Source organism: Protopterus annectens, chromosome 3.part1, assembly GCF_019279795.1.
Source record: "Protopterus annectens isolate FY-2018-M chromosome 3.part1, PAN1.0, whole genome shotgun sequence".
Classification (NCBI taxonomy): domain Eukaryota; kingdom Metazoa; phylum Chordata; order Ceratodontiformes; family Protopteridae; genus Protopterus; species Protopterus annectens.
In genome coordinates this window covers 1,719,483,440-1,719,507,402 of record NC_056732.1, presented here as the reverse complement: position 1 = coordinate 1,719,507,402, position 23,963 = coordinate 1,719,483,440, and the positions used below count along the sequence as shown (strand labels likewise).

Here is a 23,963-nt window from a genome sequence, read left to right as displayed (position 1 = left end):
CTCCTATGGCAGTGGAGCCTTTCATTATTTTTCATCCAGACCGGGTGGCTCTCAAGACCAATCCATCTTTCAGCCCTAAGGTGGTATCCAGTGTGGCTCTTAATCAGACCATTCATCTGCCAACTTTCTTTCCCAATCCACAGAACAAGGATGAGTGGATTCTGCATTCATTGGATGTACACAGACAACTGAGATTCTACTTAAACAGGACAAAATCTCTAAGAACATCTGAACAACTACTGGTGGCATTTGCTGCAGGGGCAGAGGGAAAGGCTATTTCAAAGTAGACCATTTCCATATTGATAAGCCATTGTATTCGTTTCTGCTATATGCACCATGGTAAACCTATCCCCAAGGGGATCAGATCTCATTCCACCAGGGCTGCATCTACTTCTGCAGCTTTTCTCAGAGGGGTCCCTACCAGAGACATTCTAGAAGCTGCTACCTGGAGCTCAGTTCATGTTCTCACCAAACATTACCATTTACCTCTCTTCTCTAAATCCAGAGCTGGCTTTGCCACTGCTGTCCTGCAGGGCCTTATAGCTGCTCCTAATGCTGTATAAATCCATCTTCCCAACCATAGCTTTGGGATTCTACCCAAATGTAATGACTGCAACAGTGAAACACGAAGAACATAGTACAGTTGTGTACACTAAATGTAGATGTTCGAGTGTATTCACCGTTGCAGTCCTGGTTACCCACCCTCCAGCCCCTTGCCAGCAGATTACCCAAATGTAATGACTGCAACAGTGAATACACTTGAACATCTACATTTATGGTAAGTGTACACAACTGTACTTTAACAGCAGTGTTAGGCTATTTCATCAGGTGTAACACAAAGTTAATTATTTTAATTTTTTAATGAGGTGGAACACTGACTCCTTTGGATCATTTTCAGGTTTAGCCTAGGTGTGTAGAATTACTGAAAATAATGAAAGTCTAACTTTTCAGCATTTTTGCATGACAAACCTCTGCACCCTCCCACACATCCCCCTGTAGCTTAAGTATGTTAACGCTGTGCATTAAACAACGCCGTTAAAAGCAAAAAAACTCATCCCAGCATTGTCCTATATCCTTGCTGTCATCACTCCACTGAGGCAATTCTGCTCAGTATACATATAATTTGATCACTTGAATTTGAATAACATTTATTCAAACTATCTGCACTTCTGCAACATTGAAAGTAACCCACATACAGATAAGATTAAGTACAGTAATCTGGTTGGTTGTCAAAAATGAGTATTTATCGGGCAAATGTTTGGATGCCAAACTGAAACCTGGGAGATGAGCATATTTTGAGTAGGTACAGAAAATCCTTGGCAATTGAAGTCTTCATGACTCTATTTGTTTTAGTGATAAGAGGTTAGTAATGTGTATGTATACACATACTGTGTACATGTGTGTATTTATATTATATTTATATTTCTCTGTGTCCACATATGTATCTCTGCTATATGAGACACTCAAAAAAAATCAAACTTTTTTTTTTTGCAGACGGACCTGTACCTCCCACACCCCCTACTAATTATATGTACCAAAGCCAAGATCACACTACAGTGGAGAAAGGGTGCATTCCCCAAACCCCACTGTACTGCAACATAGAAAGACGTCACTATTCGAACTGCTGCTTTTTGATCAGCAACAGCTCCATCCCCTGTCGAGGAAAACGCACCTTGATGAAAATATATGCACCCATGTATTTATATGTTTACATACACATATATGTGCTTGTATGTTTTTGTCACAGATTTGTTGCACAAGCAACTAGCAAGTTGGTCAGTGTCCCTTTTTCATTGTATAAAAAATGAGTGTCTGTACGTTTATATGTGAGTGAAACAAAGTAAATTATGCTTAACTAGTGAAAGATCACTGAAGTGTAAGAAGACACTTTTTCATTCTGTGAGGAAAGGTTTTTGTGTTTAGTTATTTTTTGCACAAATTAAATTGAGTCTTTGCTGATTCATTCAAAACACTGTGTGTGATTTATATTTGGTGTTGCATGACGTAGATTTTGATTACATTTTCAGCAAAATGGTAAAGTTATATTTATTTTCTTACACTATATATAACTAAACTGAGTATTTGCTTTCTGGGATTTTTTTTTCTTAGAATGTAGTTCTTTAACTTGCTGTATTTTTAATTAACTGAGCTTTACAGAAGTCATTAAGTGTGAGACTTATTAACTCGAACACAAGTCCTAGTGACTACACCACAAATTAAACTAATAACACTGTTTTGTTTGGAATGTGCATTATTTATTTATTTATTTACTTAGTTGTATATTTACATTAAAGTACACTTCCTGTTACTTGCTGTGTGATATACATAGAGTGACAATTTTAGTTCATGTGCAATAACCAATCTTACCTGTCATGCTGCTGTTGTATAGTATTTATATGACTTCATTGGGGGGGTTAGCTTTTTCTTATGTTGTTGGGGCATAGTCATTCTTCTACATTTCCTTTACTTGATATGTTTTATTGTTGTATTTAGGTAAATAGCAAGGGTTGCTGCTATACTGGCAAACGCTCGTACAAGCAGTCTAAAATCAAGATTAAATTAAAACAAAGTTGCAGGACTGAGCGAAGACAAGTAGTCACGTAGAGCTTAAAAAAACAAAGTACTTTATTATAGATAATTAACAAGATAAGCGCTTTCGCTGTGCAGCTTCATCAGATCTTACAGTCATACTCAGATTCTACATCTTATATATACACAATTACTTATTAATTAATCAATCAACTGAGTTAATTGATATGATTACTTAAAGAAACAGACAGGCATCATAAAAACCTAGCTGAATGACTAAATCTATTAAATGGCAAATATAAATAAAATCATTTAAAACAGTATTATATATAAATATTATAAATGAATGTATATAATACAAAAATATATAAAAAATATATACATCCAAGCCTATATGAAACAGAATTATATACCTAGTATCAAACATATGAAGTCTCATATATATTGTGTAGGTGTATGTATATTGTAATAAATATGTATATGTATATTACTATAATGTCTTATAAAATAATAAACTCAATGCATATATAATAACCAATTCTGGAACATGACAGCATGATAGTAGTGTATATACAACTATCTTCAGAGAGATAGAATGTCTATCTCTTGGGGGCTATTTAATGTTTCTACGCTGTCTCAATTTTGGTTTGATAGAGGCTCTATCATTGAGACCAAGCCCTCTGTCTGATCTTAATAGAATTATCCATTCTGTCTCCTTGCTCTCTGTATATATCTTTATGTCACCTCCTCTGGAATTTGGAGTAATAACTTCAAGTACCCTAAATAAAAATCTATGTTTATCATCGTTTAATGCTACATGTTTATCAAGAGCATTATGTAATGTACCTTTCCTCATGTGATATACATGTTCCCTTATCCTATCCCTAAATGGTCGATTCGTCTTTCCAACATAGAAAGAGGAGCATAATTGGCAAACAGCTAGGTATATCACATGAGAAGTCATACAATTAGCATCTGCTCTTATATTAAAACTTTCTGTTGATCAGGGTGAAAAAATTCTATCCTACTATCTATATAAGAACAGAAGTTACAACGACCACAACGTCTTGTGCATCCACTCTGCATAGATTTCCTATCAAATTTAGGATAGCATAGCATTCTTTTTAAGTTATGTTTATTCTTAAAAAGGAACTTCGGTGTTTCTCCTACTGTTTAATGTCTTCATCTACCTGCAATATACCCCAATGTTTGTCTATAATCTGCTTAATCTCTATATAGTCAGAGGAAAAAAAGGTAGAGAATTTGGTGAATGATTCACTTTTATTCCCTTTCTCACTATAGCTAATGTTGCTGGGTCCAAAATATGGCATGGCTGAAGTTAAGCGTAGGCTGTATACTTCATCTATCTTAGAATGTATCTCTTCAGCTTTATATCCTCTCGTTAGTAATCTATGCTTCAAATCATTTATCTCAGTGTGAAAACCCTCATCCATGGAGTTCAGTCTGGAGGCTCTAATAGCTTGCCCTTTCACAGTATTTCTAAAGACAAAAGGAGGGTGCATACTCGATCTTAAAAGCAATGAATTAACATGACATGTCTTACGATGAACTCCTGTGTTGATTAAATTATCATGTAACCTCTCTATGTATAGGTCTAGGAAGTCAATCCTATCCTCTGAGAACTGCATGGTAAACTTAAGACATGGTATTAGGTTATTCATAATTAAATGTGTGGATTCAAATTGATGTGATGTCCCTTTCTAAAGAATGAAAACATCATCCACAAAACGTCTATAGAATATCACATGTTTCTTGAAAAAATTTTGTGTAAATAATGTATGTTCTTCCCAATATGCAAGGAACATATTGGCGTAGCTATTGGCACAAGACGTGCCCATAGCTACGCCATCTCTCTGTCTATAGATATTGTCCTTAAACATAAAAACATTGTTTTCTAAAACTAATTCCAGGAAGTGAACTATTAGATCAATAAGTACATTTGTATAGTCACTATGATTTTTCAAATATTGTAATATATAATTCAAACCCAATTCATTGGGAATTACTGTAAATAGTGATTGCATATCAAACGTGACAAATAAATAATCTTTGGTGATTGTTTTTTGTTGAATACAATCATAAAACTCTAAGGAATTGTTTAGAGTCCTTAAGTACCACTTTATTATTATTTAGTACAGCCCTCAGATGCTTTTCTACAAATATTGATAAATGTTCCGTAACCCAACCCCGACCTGAAACTATCGGTCTCATGGGTGGGTTCCTATTGTCTTTGTGTATCTTTGGCTGTCCTTGAATAACTGGAATAGTAGGTGTTAAGATAGTAAGGTAATCATATAATTCCTTATCTATCAATTTACTTTTAAAGATATCCTGTAACGTATCCTTCACATACCTAATAGTTTCTTTAACATCGTCATTGGTTATTGATTCATAGAATTTGTCATGCATCAATTCTGTCATTGCTCCGATATAATCTTGCATATCCATAACAACAATGCTGCCTCCTTTGTCAGCTGGTCTAATAATTATTGTAAGGTCTTCTTGTAGTTTCTTCAAACTTACTCTTTCTTTATAGGTTAAATTATCTCTCCTATTACATCTTTTCTTTACTACTCTATCTGCATAGTATATGTATAACTCATCCTCAGTTAACTTTAAATATGCCTCAATGAGGGGATGATGCGTTGGCACAAAATCACTTAAATTCTTAAATGTAAATGCTTCAGTTCTAGGTGTATTACTTGTTTGGGCTTTATATACTAATTTTAACATAACATTTCTGCAGAATATTTTTAAATCAGTAATTGTATCTGTTAGTTTACTATGACTTCTTGGAATAAAATTTAGACCCTTGCTTAACAGCTGAATATCTTCATTAGTTAATGTCTTGCTTGATAAATTATGCACTAACGCTTGTGTGACCACATTTTCTTCAAAGTTTGGTGGGATAAATTGTCCCCTGAAAACTTCCTCTTCTGCCTCCCTCGACTCATAGACCTCGACCTCTGAGGGCCTTTGTCCATGCGTATCGGTAGAGGAAAAACCAATTCAGCATTTGTTTTATTGCTTAATTTGTCTAGGGTCTTAACCTTTGGTCTCACCACAGCCTCAGAATCCCCATTAATTTGGGGTATCTTATCTTTAACTATATGAACATTGGGGTATAATATAGACTTTTTTGTACCAGAAGAAAGTAAGTTGATAGAGAGCATTAACGCTAAGCAACAAATGTTATATAGAGACTTTTCTGATGATTTGGTACAACCACTACTGGAAAATCTACTGGACTGTGTGTTAGCCTTTGAAAGAAAGCTATTACAACAAAAAAGAAATAAAGCTAAAAGAGATATTAATGACTTTAGATTAAGCCACGTCTTTACGTGGCCTAGACCAGGGCATGGACAAAATGAACAGAATGTGATGGTGAACAATGATAACGCCACAAATAGTTCACAGTATGTAAATAAAAATACACACAATGTTACTTCATGTGGCAATAATAGTAATGAAGTAAAGTATAATACGTGTGCTTCAAATGTTTCGAATAATAATGTTGGGAATAATAGTGTGTTAACTTTAAATGCTCAGAGGACATTTACTGCTGGAGATAATACAGAATTAAATGACGATACTTGTATAGAGAATGCAATAATTGATGTAACTGATACACTTCACTGTAAAGATTCAGTGGACGTCATACATATTATGCATCCTAGTGTGAATTTAGACAGTAACTTATACCCCAATGTTCATATAGTTAAAGATAAGATACCCCAAATTAATGGGGATTCTGAGGCTGTGGTGAGACCAAAGGTTAAGACCCTAGACAAATTAAGCAATAAAACAAATGCTGAATTGGTTTTTCCTCTACCGATACGCATGGACAAAGGCCCTCAGAGGTCGAGTCCAGAGTCAGAGGTTGAGTCGAGGGAGGCAGAAGAGGAAGTTTTCAGGGGACAATTTATCCCACCAAACTTTGAAGAAAATGTGGTCACACAAGCGTTAGTGCATAATTTATCAAGCAAGACATTAACTAATGAAGATATTCAGCTGTTAAGCAAGGGTCTAAATTTTATTCCAAGAAGTCATAGTAAACTAACAGATACAATTACTGATTTAAAAATAATCTGCAGAAATGTTATGTTAAAATTAGTATATAAAGCCCAAACAAGTAATACACTTAGAACTGAAGCATTTACATTTAAGAATTTAAGTGATTTTGTGCCAACGCATCATCCCCTCATTGAGGCATATTTAAAGTTAACTGAGGATGAGTTATACATATACTAGGCAGATAGAGCAGTGAAGAAAAGATGTAATAGGAGAGATAATTTAACCTATAAAGAAAGAGTAAGTTTGAAGAAACTACAAGAAGACCCTACAATAATTATTAGACCAGCTGACAAAGGAGGCAGCATTGTTGTTATGGATATGCAAGATTATATCGGAGCAATGACAGAATTGATGCATGACAAATTCTATGAATCAATAACCAGTGACGATGTTAAAGAAACTATTAGGTATGTGAAGGATACGTTACAGGATATCTTTAAAAGTAAATTGATAGATAAGGAATTATATGATTACCTTACTATCTTAACACCTACTATTCCAGTTATTCAAGGACAGCCAAAGATACACAAAGACAATAGGAACCTACCCATGAGACCGATAGTTTCAGGTCGGGGTTGGGTTACGGAACATTTATCAATATTTGTAGAAAAGCATCTGAGGGCTGTACTAAATAATAATAAAGCGGTACTTAAGGACTCTAAACAATTCCTTATAGAGTTTTATGATTGTATTCAACAAAAAACAATCACCAAAGATTATTTATTCGTCACGTTTGATATACAATCACTATTTACAGTAATTCCCAATGAATTTGGTTTGAATTATATATTACAATATTTGAAAAATCATAGTGACTATACAAATGTACTTATTGATCTAATAGTTCACTTCCTGTAATTAGTTTTAGAAAACAATGTTTTTATGTTTAAGGACAATATCTATAGACAGAGAGATGGCGTAGCTATGGGCACGTCTTGTGCCAATAGCTACGCCAATATGTTCCTTGCATATTGGGAAGAACATACATTATCTACACACAATTTTTTCAAGAAACATGTGATATTCTATAGACGTTTTGTGGATGATGTTTTCATTCTTTGGAAAGGGACATCACATCAACTTGCATCCACACATTTAATTATGAATAACCTAATACCATGTCTTAAGTTTACCATGCAGTTCTCAGAGGATAGGATTGACTTCCTAGACCTATACATAGAGAGGTTACATGATAATTTAATCAACACAGGAGTTCATTGTAAGACATATCATGTTAATTCATTGCTTTTAAGATCTAGTATGCACCCTCCTTTTGTTTTTAGAAATATTGTGAAAGGGCAAGCTATTAGAGCCTCTAGACTGAACTCTATGGATGAGGGTTTTCACACTGAGATAAATGATTTGAAGCATAGATTACTAACGAGAGGATATAAAGCTGAAGAGATACATTCTAAGATAGACGAAGTACACAGCCTACGCTTAACTTCAGCCATGCTATATTTTGGACCCAACAACACTAGCTATAGTGAGAAAGGGAATAAAAGTGAATCATTCACCAAATTCTCTACCTTTTTTTCCTCTGACTATATAGAGATTAAGCAGATTATAGATAAACATTGGGGTATATTGCAGGTAGATGAAGACATTAAACACATAGTAGGAGAAACACCGAAGTTTCTTTTTAAGAATAAACATAACTTAAAAAGAATGCTATGCTATCCTAAATTTGATAGGAAATCTATGCAGAGTGGATGTACAAGATGTTGTAGTCGCTGCAACTTCTGTTCTTATATAGATAGTAGGATAGAATGTTTTCACCCTGATCAACAGAAAGTTTTTAATATAAGAGCAGATGCTAATTGTATGACTCCTCATGTGATATACCTAGCTGTCTGCCAATTATGCTCCTCTTTCTACGTTGGAAAGACGAATCGACCATTTAGGGATAGGATAAGGGAACATGTATATCACATGAAGAAAGGTACATTACATAATGCTCTTGCTAAGCATGTAGCATTAAACGATGATAAACATAGATTTTTATTTAGGGTACTTGAAGTCATTACTCCAAATTCCAGAGGAGGTGACATAAAGATATATACAGAGAGCAAGGAGACAGAATGGATAATTCTATTAAGATCAGACAGAGGGCTTGGTCTCAATGATAGAGCCTCTATCAAACCAAAATTGAGACAGCATAGAAACATTAAATAGCCCCCAAGAGATAGACATTCTATCGCTCTGAAGATAGTTGTATATACACTACTATCATGCTGTCATGTTCCAGAATTGGTTATTATATATGCATGGAGTTTATTATTTTATAAGACATTATATTAATATACATATACATATTTATTACAATATACATACACCTACACAATATATATGAGACTTCATATGTTTGATACTAGGTATATACTTCTGTTTCATATAGGCTTGGATGTATATATTTTTTATATATTTTTGTATTGTATGCATTCATTTATAATATTTATATATAATACTGTTTTAAATGATTTTATTTATATTTGCCATTTAATAGATTTAGTCATTCAGCTAGGTTTTATGATGCCTGTCTGTTTCTTTAAGTAATCATATCAATTAACTCAGTTGATTGATTAATAAAGATGTAGAATCTGAGTATGACTGTAAGATCTGATGAAGCTGCACAGCGAAAGCGCTTACCTTGTTAATTATCTATAATAAAGTACTTTGTTTTTTTAAGCACTACGTGACTACTTGTCTTCGCTCAGTCCTGCAACTTTGTTTTAATTTTATTGTTGTATTTGTTGTATCCTATGCTTCTTCTGTGCTCTCATGGTGAGCTGATACTCATAATTTTGTTTAGGCTTACACATGTGTAGTCCTAAATGACAGTAAAGTTTACTTTGAGTCTTTGAATCAAAGATAACTTAAATTTACTGTGGTACTTGCTGTGGTGATGTTGCCTTTAATGGGACTCTGTTAGATTATGATCATGTTTATGCCAGATCTGGCACCATGAAAGGGGAATGTGACTTGTCATGGGTAACCGACCATCTCATCCAAGCAACTGGTTGTTGTTGTCTTTCGGCTTTTCCCGGTTAGGTTTCGCCACAGCAGAACTCCGGTCTGCTAATGATTGGCAGTAGATTTTGACGAACACCGAGGTGCCAGCTCGATGTTCAACCTTCAACGAAGGCACGCCGATTTACGCATGTCTTTCGAACGCCACCCTACCACGGGGAGGACATGCAGACTCCACACAGAAGGCACTCCCTGCACTCCAGCCAAGAATCGAATGGGAGAACCTCTTGCTGTGAGGCAACAATGCTACCGCTGCACCACATTGGATCATCCAAGCAACTGGTACTATCAGTAAATTTACTGTGTCTGGACAGCAGTTACTTCATTTGTATTGCAGTCCTTTCACACCTACTGTCCGATCATCTTAAGATGATCTTCCCACAACCCCCCCAACTGTTCTACCCCCCCCCCCCCATTGGTCTGCTTACAGACTGCATGTTCTTGGATTCATCCACTGAGTATGGGAGAACAAATGTGCTTGAGTCTGAGTGGAGGAGGTTTGTTGGGGAGCCAGCATGGTGGCAAACCGTGCTCTCACACACACACACACACACACACACACACACACACTAATAAAATGTGACAGGTTATGCTTTTACTTAGTGACCTGAGTGTCCCAGTGCTAGATGAAGAAAAAACTGCCATAATCTCCATATTTCAACTTTTAGAATATTTTCATTGTAAAATGCTGTTTAGAATAAAGTGCAACAGTTAACTAAATTAGGAAGATGCAGCAACATATTATACGAATATAGATGTACAAAGGCAAAGCAAATACTAAAGCAGTCCTTTTTAAAACCGCATAAAACTGTCTTGGGTGAAATTAATAATTATCTTGTAAATGAGATGCCAGTAACATCAGACACATCCGAACTATGATGTAAAAGTAATAAACCATAAGAATAATATTTAAGAGCTAAGGCAGCCGCTGCATTCCTAATGCAAATGAGATGGTTGCAGTTCAATCACTCATAGCCTTTTGATATTAAATGCATAACAAAGTGAGCAACTTACTACATTGTTGAGCACATTAATGTCCTAAGGAGGTGCCTAATCAAACTCCAGGATGATTAAGACTAAACGATGCATGTTTATTTTGTATAATTGTAGATTGGTTTCCTTCTCAAATGTATTGCACTGCTGATTTCTGTGTTTTACTTAGAGAAAATTGCAATGGGGACATGGCTTGTTAGGTACTGCTGTGACTCTTTTTGCTAGGCCTAGGGGAAGTTTGAACCAGCTGTCGATTAGAAGGAAGAGTTTGTCCATAATGGCTTTAGATTAGCCTCAACCATTTTAGAACGGGATGGATGGTGAGATATCTAAATGTTTAAGTGACTTTGTACTCCATTCAAAGTTAAGAAGAGGACATTTTATTCTTAATTTGACAGAAGCTAAATTAATGGGACAATTCTTGACTTTCCTATTTTAATTGTGAGCCAGAGAGCTCAGAAAAACTATTTAAAATGAAACAGTGTTCAGAACATGAATGACTGGGTTAGCCACATACCTCTCAACTGTACAGATTTTTGAGAATGTCCAGATTTTTGCCTCATATTTTTGGTCCGTTTTTCATAAAATTGTGGTTTCCTGGCAAATTAGTGGCAAATCATTAAAGATTGAAGTTAGAAAATAGTGACAGAGATTTTGAGTTTCAGATGTCATACCCTTCAGAAAATGCATGCTATGCAAAACCTATTATTCTATCAACTTTCTAAGTTTGTAAGTGAAATATTTAAAAAGTATCCCTATTTCTGGGCCTTTGCCCCACTTTTATATATAGCTTTGTCCAGATTTCTTTCTCTAAGAGGTTGAGAGGTATGGACTTAGCCAACAAGAGCACACTATCGTCTGCAGACATCAAAAGTTTATCGCATGTCCCAAGATTTGCCAACCTCCTGCTATGCTACAAGCCATGTTATGTTAATGATTTAGCGAAAAGCATGGGGGAGAGTAGGCACCCCTGTCTTGATACCTTTCAAGAAGACATTGAAGTTAGTATAAAGTTTGGAAAATCATAAGTTTCATAGGTTTATAGGTAGGTACTAGGCTATTGGACCTAGGGCCTATACAAGCCTAGCCAAAAAGGTACCCTGGCTTTCACCACCCAATTATTTTCGTGTGCCCCTGTCGAGCAGAGCCACAGAAGTGATCCCCGGGGTGAATTTCCTATCTCCCATCCAGTCATCAAGATTTTTCTTGAAGAGTGCTAATGAGGAGCTTTGTTTGATATATATAGATAGTCTGTTCCACAGTATGGGAAGTCTCTGGGACAGGAATCTATCCCTCCAGCATGTTCTGTTTATTGTGGTGACAAGGTTTAGGTCCCTAGAGCATGTAGCTCGGAGGGATTGGGATTTCTTTATGTGGAGCATGTTCAGCAGCTCTGGGTTTTTGACATAGCTTTGCATATTAGGCAGAGATCGCCTCTGAGTAGGTGATATGTGATGGAGTAAAGCTGGGGTTTTTTGAGACGGTCTGCTTAGGGCATCTGTTTGAGGCCAGTAATCTTCTTTGTGAGGTATTTCTGCTGCCTTTCCAGTTGTTGTAGATGTCTTGTGAGGTACATACCAAAGGGGGTGCTGTATTCTATAATGGGTCTAATGAGTGACGAGTGGAGGTGAACAATTATCTCTTTTTTCCTGGATGAGAAGCCTTTTGTGATGAGGTGTGCCACATAGAAAGATGTCCTGACTACTGTGGCGATATGATTATCAAAGGAGAGACTACTGTCCACCTGTGTCCCAAGATCTCTTATCATACTTTCGGTGTTAAGTAGACTACCGCCTATATGGTAGTTCATGGGTACAAGAGTTTTTACCAAAAGGGATGACAATGCACTTTTTGACATTGAGCTTGAGGCCATGGCTTTGACACCAGGCATCTGTCTCAGTGAGGCCCTTTTGTGGAATGTCCACATCGTTAGGAGTTTCGATTATGGCTCCTAGTTTGTAGTCCTCTGCGAATTTCATTAGCCAAAGATCTTCTGTGTTAGTGTACTTCAGAGAAGTAGATACCAAACAGGAGAGGACCCAGGACTGAACCCTGTAGGTTCATATGATGCAAATACCTACTGTACAAAATGCCATTCGATAGAAGCAAGGGCTTTCTTGAAATCTTCAAGGATGGTTGCGCAGAAGTATGGCAGGGGTGTTGCTTATTTTTTTTTTTTTAATTTCCAAATTCCCACATTTTTTTTTATACCAAAAATGTAATCTTTATTTCACACCATTAACGCATTACCATACACTTAACAGTAGCAAAACTGACCACTGAATGTAACACACATAGTTAAATATATAAAGATTGTATTCTGTATGAATAAGGGAATACAAATAGTGTATTCATACTTCTAGACATTTGACATTGAAAACAAAAGGGGGAGGTATGTTCCTTAATTTCATAAACTTATGAAACAGGTTTCCCAGCAATGTGTAGCAAAGTTCTTCCCTAACCCTGTTCGAGTGCAACCTGGACCATTGGATGGGAAATCAGAAATTCACAACAGATCTGGCACCTATCTGATAGACAGAGACAGTCTGTAAATCATACCTTGAATTACACATAGCCCTTAAAATAACCTTAAAGGCAAAACAATCTTGTGGGATACATCTAGGGTGCATGGCTAGGCTTATAAAGGCCCAGTGGTCATTAACCTAATATAAACCTATGAACTACAAATTAAAAATAGTCCAGATGATTCCTTCAGCTTTGGCAAGGGGTGGCGAAGACTATCTTGGCTCACCAGGATTAGCACATCTCCTGATGTTAACCAGTAGATAAGCATGTACTATTTTTAGGCTTTAATGTGCTTTAGGAGCCAGCTGATATATGGATGGGGGTTTAGGATTGGCGTAATGGTTAAGGTCTTTACCTCACAGACACAAGATACAGAGTATGATTCTCAAAATGGCCTATAAGGGCATCTATACTTGCCTTTGAACATATGAATCCATAGCTACATTAAAATCACCATCAATAACTGCAGGAACACCAGTGACACTGAAGTCTCAAGTCTTTGAAAAAGAATGTAAAGAAATATGGGAAATCAGAGATGTTCTACGTGTTTCACTGTTGCAGTCATTACAATTGGGTTATCCTGCTGGCAGGCTACCCTCAGTCGGCCTGAATTCCAAAGTCTAGGTCCGGCGTCGGTTGCTGTCGCCTCTTCCCTGACGTCAGTGCGCCAGGGGTATAAAAGATGCAGCCGATGCCATTTTCTTCAGTCTTTCTTGCCGCCCGAAGCAAAAGCAGTTTGCAAGTGCCGGTCAGCCGACTCCTGAGATTTTCGTGTTCAAATTTCAGATCCGAAGTCTTCACTAAAAGCCAAGTACCCTGTTGGAGAAACTTTTTTCTTGCTCCAGACCGATGTCAGAAAAAGTTAATAATTGTATTTCTTGTGGGAAGCAAATACCTCATAAGGACTTTCATTCTTACTGTATTCCTTGCCTAGGCCCTGACCACAACATTGCTAGTTGACGGTTTTGTGCTAGATTTAACCAACGCATTATTAAGCGTCGGTACGATTTTGCATTTCACTATTTTGGCAGAAGATTTAAGTATACAATGTCGTCAGATAGCCATCCGACTACCGGAATTCACAAGAAATGCAAGGAAAAGAACAGGCATCCGAGGTCTAAAACCGACGACGAGGCTTCTTTTAAGCCAGTCGCCAGTTCGCTGGTTCTCAGTGAGATGCCTTCGCAGCCCCTGACGACTGCTACTTTAGACTCGCAGGCCGCTACCAACACCCACGTGGAGTCGACCAAGCCGCTGGAAGCTCAAGATATTGAACCTTCGGAAACTATTCCCTCAGATGGCTCCGGAGCCGCTGGGCAGGCATCGGCTTCTGAGGGTGTTTTCAGACCTACTCATTTATATGTTAAAACGACTTCACCTTCAAAGGCAAAGACTAAAGCACCTTTAAAGACAAAGAAACAAGAGGCCTAGGCAAGAGACAGAATATGAATCTTCAGATCAGGTTTCCATTTCATCTGATTCCTCTTTTGATCAGGAATACTCTCTTCCTCCCTATGAGGATTCTGATGCTGAAGAATCAATCCCTTCAGCCTCTCCTCCTGAGGATTATTCTTTTGGGGAAACTTTACATATCATGTGGGAGCATTTCCATTGGAAGAGCCAAGATTATTCAGAATCTAAGAAAAGGCTCAGACTTCCTTTTAGTACCACAACACAGGCCCCTAGCTATTCCACCTGTGTTAGACATTATAGATGATGTATTTTCAGAGTCCAGTCTGACCCCTGACTCCTTCCCTCCAGCTCCTGTTAAGCCGGACAGGTACTTCAGGGTTCCTGACTCTCATAAATTCCTTTTCAAAAACCCTGCTGCTGACCCAGAAAATATCTCTCAGGGTCCCAAAGTGGTCAAGACTTCCACTGCAAAAAACCCTACTCCCTCTGACAGGGATTCTAGGGCACGGGACAGATGGGGAAAAAAGGTTTACACTTCTGCTACCCTGGCTATAAGGGCTTTAAATTGTCAGTTTCATATGCTCAAATATCAGCAATATATTATGTCACTGCTTAAACAAAAAATGTTGATAAATTCTGACTGTTTAGAAAACAAAGAAATGCAGGAATTATTGCATGCAGCTGAACAAGTTGGAAAGCATACTTTGCAATGTGGTTTTGATTCTCTGGAGGCCTCCTGCAGGGCCACAGTTACGGGTTCTGTCATTAGGAGGCACGCGTGGTTAAAGGAACAAAATCTACCTGATCATGTTAAAGCAAAATTATTAGATGCTCCATTACAGCATGATGTTTTGTTTGGTTTTAAAGCAGAAGAGGTGTTAAATAAAGTGGAGGACAAAGCTAAATCTATGCAAACAGTCAAGGATTTCTTACAGGTACAGCCACCAAGATTTAGCAGACACTGGCCTACAAAGAATTGGTCCTTTCCAGTGTCAGACAGGCCACAAAGGGGCAGATACAGATGCCCTAGAGGCAGATCCCAGCCCCAAGGTTCGTACAGGTCTAAACAATGGGGTGCTTCTACCTCCAAACCTGGAGAAGACAAATCACAGCCATACGGGAAACAGTCCCAATGACTTCCCCCTGCCTGCGCCAAGCACTTATTTTCTGGCAGCACCTTTAGGGGGAAAACTAGCACTTTTTTCTCAAAATTGGCACATAATAACCCAGGACAAATGGGTCTTAAACATAGTGTCACAAGGCTGCAAGTTTCACTTCCATACACTGTCAAGGGCAGACGGTTGGCCAGACCTGCCAAAACATCAATAGGCAGAGGCACAAAAACAAGTCTCATCCCTCATGGACATGAGGGCCATTCAACAAGTACCAGAGCAAGAGCAGGTACAAGGATTTTATTCAAGACTGTTCTTGGTACCTAGAAAGGACAAAGCCTGGAGACCAATACTGGACCTATCTATTCTAAACACATATCTGGATATTCCAAAATTCAAAATGTTGACTCTACAGCAGCTTCTGCCCATGTTGGGCAAGAAGGCTTGGCTTGTGACTTTAGATCTAAAAGAGGCATACCTGCATGTCCCAATCAGACAAACATGCAGAAGATACCTCAGATTCAAAGCTGGCAAAATGCACTACCAATTCTCTGCACTGCCTTTTGGCTTATCTACTGTGCCCAGGGTCTTCACAAAGTGCCTGGCACCAGTAATTGCATTCTGCAGACAAAGAAGAATACAAATATATCATTACTTGGACGACTGCCTCATTCAAGCAGAGAACAAGGACATTCTACTACAGCATCTGGCGTTTGTAAAGAGATTACTACTATGCCTAGGGTACACAGTCAACGAACAGAAATCAAAACTAGTACCCTCTCAGAGATAATATTCCTGGATGCAAGCTTAAATACAACTGCCCAGATGGCTTATCTCACGCCAGACAAACAAAGGCAACTGACTACCTATTTCAAACTGTTGGCAACAAAGGCCCAGTTATCTGCAAGAAATATTCTGCAGGCATTGGGCTACATGGCATCCTGCATTCTACTAATTCCATATGCAAGACTGCATATGAGGAAACTTCATTGGTACCTAAAAAGTGTTTGGACTCAACATTGCCACAGCCTGGAAACAATAGTTACTCTCATTCCCTGCCTGCAACAGGAGTTTTGATGGTGGGCGAAGGCCTGTCACCAGAACAAGGGACAGCCATTCACTCTACCCCCAGCCACACAGACATTAACAACGGATGCATCGGATTATGCCTGGGGAGCCCACATGGCAGGAAAATTTATTCAAGGAACATGGTCCGCAAAACAAATGCATCTACATATCAATCAAAAAGAGATGCTAGCTGTTCAAAAATGCCCTGACAGCCTTCAAGGACCTACTTCATCTGGGACAACTACTGTTAAAAACAGACAACACCATGGTCATGTGGTATATAAACAAGCAGAGGGGCACTCATTCTTACCCCCTTTGCAGACTAGCCATGACTTTGTGGGACACAGCATTGGATTACCAAGTACATCTGCAGGCACAATTTCTGCCAGGAAAGACAAATACTCTGGCAGACGAACTAAGCAGAAACCTCATGGATCCCCACGAGTGGAAATTGGATCCACAAGTCTTCAGCATGGTAACAAGGAAATGGGGATGCCCGGACATAGATCTATTTGCCTCACCTAACAACTGCCAACTAAAGAGATTCTGCACAAGGACTTATCACAGACAAGCATGGAAAGTGGATGCCCTATCTTTCAGCTGGAAAAACTTAACAGTATATGCCTCTCCTCCCCAAGGTACTCCTAAAGGTCAGACAGGAGAAGCCAAAAATGATACTGATTGCCCCAGACTGGCCACGCCAATACTGGTATCCAATCCTAAGGAGCTTGTCTCAATGCCTAGCCTGGACCTTACCTCAACTGCCTCATCTACTGACCCAGCAGAACAATCAAATCCTGCACAGCCAACTCAAGACCTTAAATCTGGCAGCATGGCAGATAATGTAGTCATACAAAACACACCTCTCACTAAAGCGGTGATGGATGTTATTTTGGAGGCCAGGAGGCCTAGTACTAGAAAATCCTATGCTGGAAAATGGAAGAGATTCTGTGCTTGGAACCAGGCACAAGGAATTAACACAGCTGTACCAAATATTCCTCAGATTTTTACAATACTTGACTGAGAAGCTGGATAAAGGCCTATCCTTTTCGTCTATAAAAATTCATGCCTCTGCCATTTCAGCTCATTACAATACAGAGCCACCAATCTTTTCTCATCCTTTATTAAGGCAGTACCTCAGAGGGGCCAAAAATGTAAGGCCTCAAAGCAGATCACCAGTACCTGCTTGGGACCTCAATTATGTCTTGGAAAAACTCACCCTGCCTCCTTTTGAGCCAGCCGCTACAGCTGATATAAAGTTTTTTTCTTGGAAAACAGCTCTGCTCTTAGCAATAACTTCTGCAAGACGAGTCTCAGAGCTACAGGCACTCATGGCTGTGGAACCTTTTATCATTTTTTATCCAGACAGAGTTTCTCTGAGGACAAACCCGACATTTATGCCTAAGGTAGTGTCCAGTGTGGCACTTAACCAAACTATTCATCTGCCTACCTTTTATCCAAACCCACAGAATAAGAGGGAGAGAATTCTGCATTCTTTGGACATACACAGACAGCTACGCTTCTATTTGAACAGAACCAAAGCTTTCAGAAAGACAGAGCAATTACTAGTGGCATATGCTGCAGGATCTAGTGGCATATGCTGCAGGATCACAAGGAAAGGCTATCTCAAAGCAGACTATTTCAAAGTGGATAGGCCACTGCATTTGTTTCTGCTATTCACAACATGGCAAGCCAGTACCTAAGGGCATTAGGCCACATTCAACCAGAGCAGCAGCCACTTCAGCAGCCTTCCTCAGGGGAGTACCAACCAAAGACATTTTAGAGGTGGCTACTTGGAGTTCAGTGCGCACCTTCACAAAGCACCATCACTTACCACTCTACTCTTAACTCCAGGGAAGGCTTTGCCACTGCAGTTCTGCAGGGCCTAATAGCTGCCCCTAATGCTATTTAGCTCCAGCCTCGCAACCTTAGCTTTGGGATTCAACCCAATTGTAATGACTGCAACAGTGAAACATGAAGTACATAGTACAGTTGTGTACACGTACCATAAATGTAGATGTTCGAGTATATTCACTGTTGCAGTCCAGGTTACCCACCCGCCATCCCCCATTTCTTTGCTGGAACTTATCTGTACTTCTCTATTTTATACAACCTATGTGGTGTATTTGCTTTTAGATGAAGGCAAAATATATACTTTGGAGCATGCATGTTTTATCGACATATTTGTAGCCTACCCTTTTGAGGGCACCTGACATTTAGGGCAAGAAATACTGAAGGAAATGGCGTCGGCTGCATCTTTTATACCCCTGGCGCACTGATGTCAGGGAAGAGGCGACAGCAACCGACGCTGGACCTAGACTTTGGAATTCAGGCAGACTGAGGGTAGCCTGCCAGAAGGATAACCCAATTGTAATGACTGCAACAGTGAATACACTCAAACATCTACATTTATGGTAAGTGCACACAACTGTACTTTAAGGCTTTAAGTATAGTACAAGATGTAGTTGACTATGTGGTGTTGCACCCTTCAATATTGCGAGTGCCCATATTTGTCCTTTCTCACCTCCTTCAGTGGCCTCAAATTACTTTTATCTTTTTCTCTCCATGCCTTTTATATATCAGGTGTATTTCAGGTGACCAGACCCATCTCTTGCTGGTAGTACAATCATCAGCCACTCCATTCTTATCAGGACAGTTGTAAGGGGTTTGTGTAGTATGATTCTAACCCCTCCCTGTTAGTGGCTACATGTGAGCTTACACATGTGAGGGTGTTCTGCACCTCTGCCCGAGGGCATACAACACCTTCTTGCACATGCCCCATGAATGCTACTGCACATGTAGCTTGGTAGGGACTAAGTGCACGTCCCGATTATTTTTGCCTGTAAGACATCTTCCCCAGCAAGTTCCATAATGCAGAGAATCTAATTCACACCACCAACCTCCAGCCCCAAATGGCTAGGCCAGCTTTGGCTACTCAGTCCTGTAGTGCCTGAACCACTAATGAAACTTTGGTCATCTGGGCTGTAGTTGGGGCTTTATCCTTCTCTGACACGGAGTCAGGCTACCCCAGACTACTTTTAACCTAAATGAACATCCATTCTTTATTCTCAATCCTCTCCTGTTGCTGAAATGGCACCATTTACAGGCAGTAGAGATTGTTCTCTCCTGTACATAAATGATGTCTGCATCAGTACGGTTAAACATTTTTCTGAAAGAGCATTGATTAATCTTTGAATTACCTCATGCATATATATGCAGAGTTTTTTAAAGGATAAAAGTTTTTTTTTATTACTTGTCAGCCAAGTTTATTAAATTCAAAGTAAGAAAGCTACAAACCACAATGATATAAGCAACCACCTAATCAGTTATATACAGTTCCAAAAATATGCAGTACCATGGTATTGTGAGGGACCTTTTTCTTAAGTAGTAGTGATCACCAAACATTGGATTAAGTGGGAAATGATGGAGGATTATGCAGTCCCAAAAATACATCAGGAATGAATTCCATTTCCAAAGTTCATCCAGTGCCATCCATGGTAGCAGTTTGCTTGGGAAACCATACCTTGTTTTATCAGTTATTGTAAGATACTCTTGCAAAATCTACACATGTGCAAAGAAATTTAATGCAAAGCACAAATATTTCATTGTGTAAAAAGTTAGCTAGCCACCAAATATAATACTGTTCAGCTCAGTCGGAGCAACAAAAGTACTTAAGAAATACAAAAACTACAGTATATGTTAGGGCTACGAGTAAGGACCAGAATTGAGATAATAGTGATGATGATGATGATTTTATTGTTGATTTGTTGTTATTATTATTATTATTATTGCTATTAACAACAACAGTAATACAGCATTGACACTAACTAGACCAGTAATGTAACTGCACTGCACTAACAGTGTAAGAGGCTACAGTTTGTAGAAGATAGGAAGGCTTGTGTTGTACACAACCCTTCAGTACTGTACAGGAAAACAGTATGGATAGTAAGCCTGCAGGATAGGCAGAGGCAAGGAGTACAATGTTTGTGAAGTTAACATCAGAGGCAAGGTTTCTCCATGATTTGCTGGTATGTTTCATTTCTGGCTTTAAAGATCTGGAAGACGGTTTGAAGCAAGCATTCTTAGATGAGCCTGCATGACTTGAGACAGTTGTACATTTAATTGTATAGTTAGTTTTATTTCTGTCTCTCTCTTTCTCTTATTTGTAATTCCATGTTTTGTACATCTTATGCTGATCTTCCTCCGTTGTATGACACCCCTCATGAGTCCCTTGCCCAGTCCTCTGACCACTTTTTCAGAATGCTGCCCCACACCTTAATTTATCTAGAGCTCATGATTGCAACACCCCAGTCTGTGGCCACAGATGAAGCCAAAAGCTGCAGCCCAACTACTGCCCCACACTCACTTACTCTCTTTGGAACCTAACAGACAACAGCACTTTGGACCATGGGTTAGCAGTGGAACTGGAGAGATGCTGTTGTCACTCAAGATAAGCTTTACTTCTCTGATGGTAGCCCTACTGTGACATAGCTTTACTTCTCTGATGGTAGCCCTGCCATGACATAATGCTGATGTAGATATCTGAGGCTGCATTGCTTCGAGGTGCGATTGCTGAGATGCTCCCCACCAAGGGACCAAGGATAGTGATGTCTCCAAGTCTGCCCACCAATTAATAGCTCTGATGACCCACAGCTATGGAAGTAGCTGACCTCTGTAATACACTTTCCACCCCCCAGTATAAACATACCTGCTTGCTATGTCAAGTGCCTGAGCTTCTAATCGGTCAGGTCATCTAGACCAGCGGTCTCCAACCTTTTTTGCACCAAGGACCGGTATCAGTGTAAGACAATTTTCCACAGACCGGCCAGCTTGCGACGCACATAATAAAGTAGATATTTATTTTACTTTACTCCGTAGCATATCACCTACTCCGAGGTGATTTCTGCCTTACATATAAAGCTATGTCAAACCCAGAGCTGTTGGACATGCTACACCTAAAGAAATCCCAATCCCTCCGAGCTACATGCTCTAGGGACCTAAATCTTGTCACCACAATAAACAGGACACGCTGGAGGGATAGATTCCTGTCCCAGAGACTTCCTATACTCTGGAACAAGCTACCCATCTATGTCAAGCAAAGTTCTTCATTAGCACTCTTCAAGAAAAATCTTGATGAGTGGATGGGAAATAAGAAATACACCCCGGGGATCACTTCTGTGTCTCTGCTGGACAGTGGCACAAGAAAATAACTTTCTTGGGTGGTGTAAGCTATGGAACCTTGCTGGCTAGGCTTACGTAGGCCCTTGGGCCGATAGCCTAGTACCTACATATGAACCTATGAACTTATTTATTAATTTATTTATTTGACATTTGTTTAATGAGGAGGCCAGACCCAGTGAGAAAAGCTCTAAAGTACAATAAAAAGACAATTGACAATACTTACCAAAAAAAGTGTACATTCTGCTTAACAGCATAACACTGATCTTCTATGGTTGAGTGGTAAGTAAACCTAATGGCAACCTCACTAATTTTATAAGAGCAATATTTAAAATCTGTCCCTATTATTTGGCTCTCTCCAGCATACCTCTTAACTGTACATATTTTCACAGAATGTCCAGATTGTTGCCTCATATTTTTGGTCTTTTTCTCATAAAGTTGTTTTCTGGCAATTCACTGGCAGATCATTGAGGCTGAAGTCAGAAAATAATGACAGACAGTTGAGTTTCATACTTCATACCCTTCAGAAAATTCATGCTAATGCAAAACCTTTATTTCTATCAACTTTCGAAGTTTGTAAGAGCAGTACTTAAAAGGGTCCCTATTTTGGGCCTTTGTCTCCCCATTATTTTTAGCTTTGTCCAGATTTCTTGATCTAAGTAAGAGGCTGAGAGGTATTCATACCTCTCAACTGTACAGATTTTTCCCTCTGAGTTTTGGTCTTTTGTGATTTTCTGGCAAATCACTGGGATGATCTTAGGACTGAAGTTACTAAATAATGATATACATTTGTATTTCAGACCTCATATCCTTCAGAAAAATGCATGGTAAGACAAATCCTGTTATTCTAGCAACTTTCTATGGTTATAAGAGTAATATTTAAAATCTGTCCCTATTTGTCCCCCTATTCTGTTAGGCTTTGTCCAGATTTTTTGCGCTACTAAGAGGTTGAGAGGTATGGTGTGTGTCTGTGTTTGTGTGTGCGTGCGCGCGCGTGTGTGTGTGTGTGTGTGTGTGTGTGTGTGTGCAGCAGCAGCAGCAGTGAGGTTTGTGTACCTTTCATCCATACCACACACACAGTCTTTCTTGCATTCATGCATGCATTCACTCACACACATCGCTCTCACTTTTTTCCCATCTCTCACACACAGTCACTCCCTCATTCATACCTGCATTCACTCACACACCACTCTTATCTCTTCCGATCAAACACATACACAAGTCATATCCTCATTGATACCTGCATTCATTCACATATCGCTCTGTCTGTCACACCCACACACCCACGTACGCATTCATTCATACATCGCTCTCACACATACACACACACACTGTCACTTTCTCAATCATACCTGCATTCATGCACACATCTGTCACACCCATGTGCCAAACACACAGTTACACATTCATTCATACATCGCTCTCACTGTCACATCCACACGCCACACACCCACTTACACATTCATTTATATATCGCTTTCACTGTCTGTCACACCCACACGCGACACACCCACTTACGCATTCATTCATACATCGCTCTCACTCTCCCGATTTCACACATACACACACAGTCACTTTCTCATTCATACCTGCATTCATTCACACATCGCTCTAACTCTTATGATCTCACACACACACACACACACACACACACACACACACACACACACACACACACACACACACACGCGCACATTCTTTTGCTTTTATGTATGCATTCACTCACACATGCAGACAGACACATAAACACACTCATACAGACATACTTACCTGATGGCCCGGTACTAATGCTCCATGGCCCGGTGGTTGGGGACCACTGATCTAGACCATAATCTGGGCTTTATCCCTACTTGCCACCAGAGAGGCATTTTCGTCTGGTTGATGTGCTGAAAGTGTCCATTTCCCACTCAGTTTCCTGCAGTGCAGTAAACTTATTCTGCACCAGGACTCTGAAAGGTAGCATGTTATAGGTGTCCCAGGTAAGGCGCTTCGAATCCCTCGTGTTGTTGATTCCTGATG

The 23,963-nt window shown here is 39.1% G+C and overlaps 1 protein-coding gene across 1 annotated transcript in view; it reads left to right on the top strand.

Annotated features, from left to right (window-relative positions):
- The window catches only part of LOC122798638 (zinc finger protein 729-like), a 379,227-nt gene that overhangs the window by 159,619 nt on the left and 195,645 nt on the right, over positions 1 to 23,963 (top strand). The gene's annotated exons all lie outside the window — the stretch shown is intronic.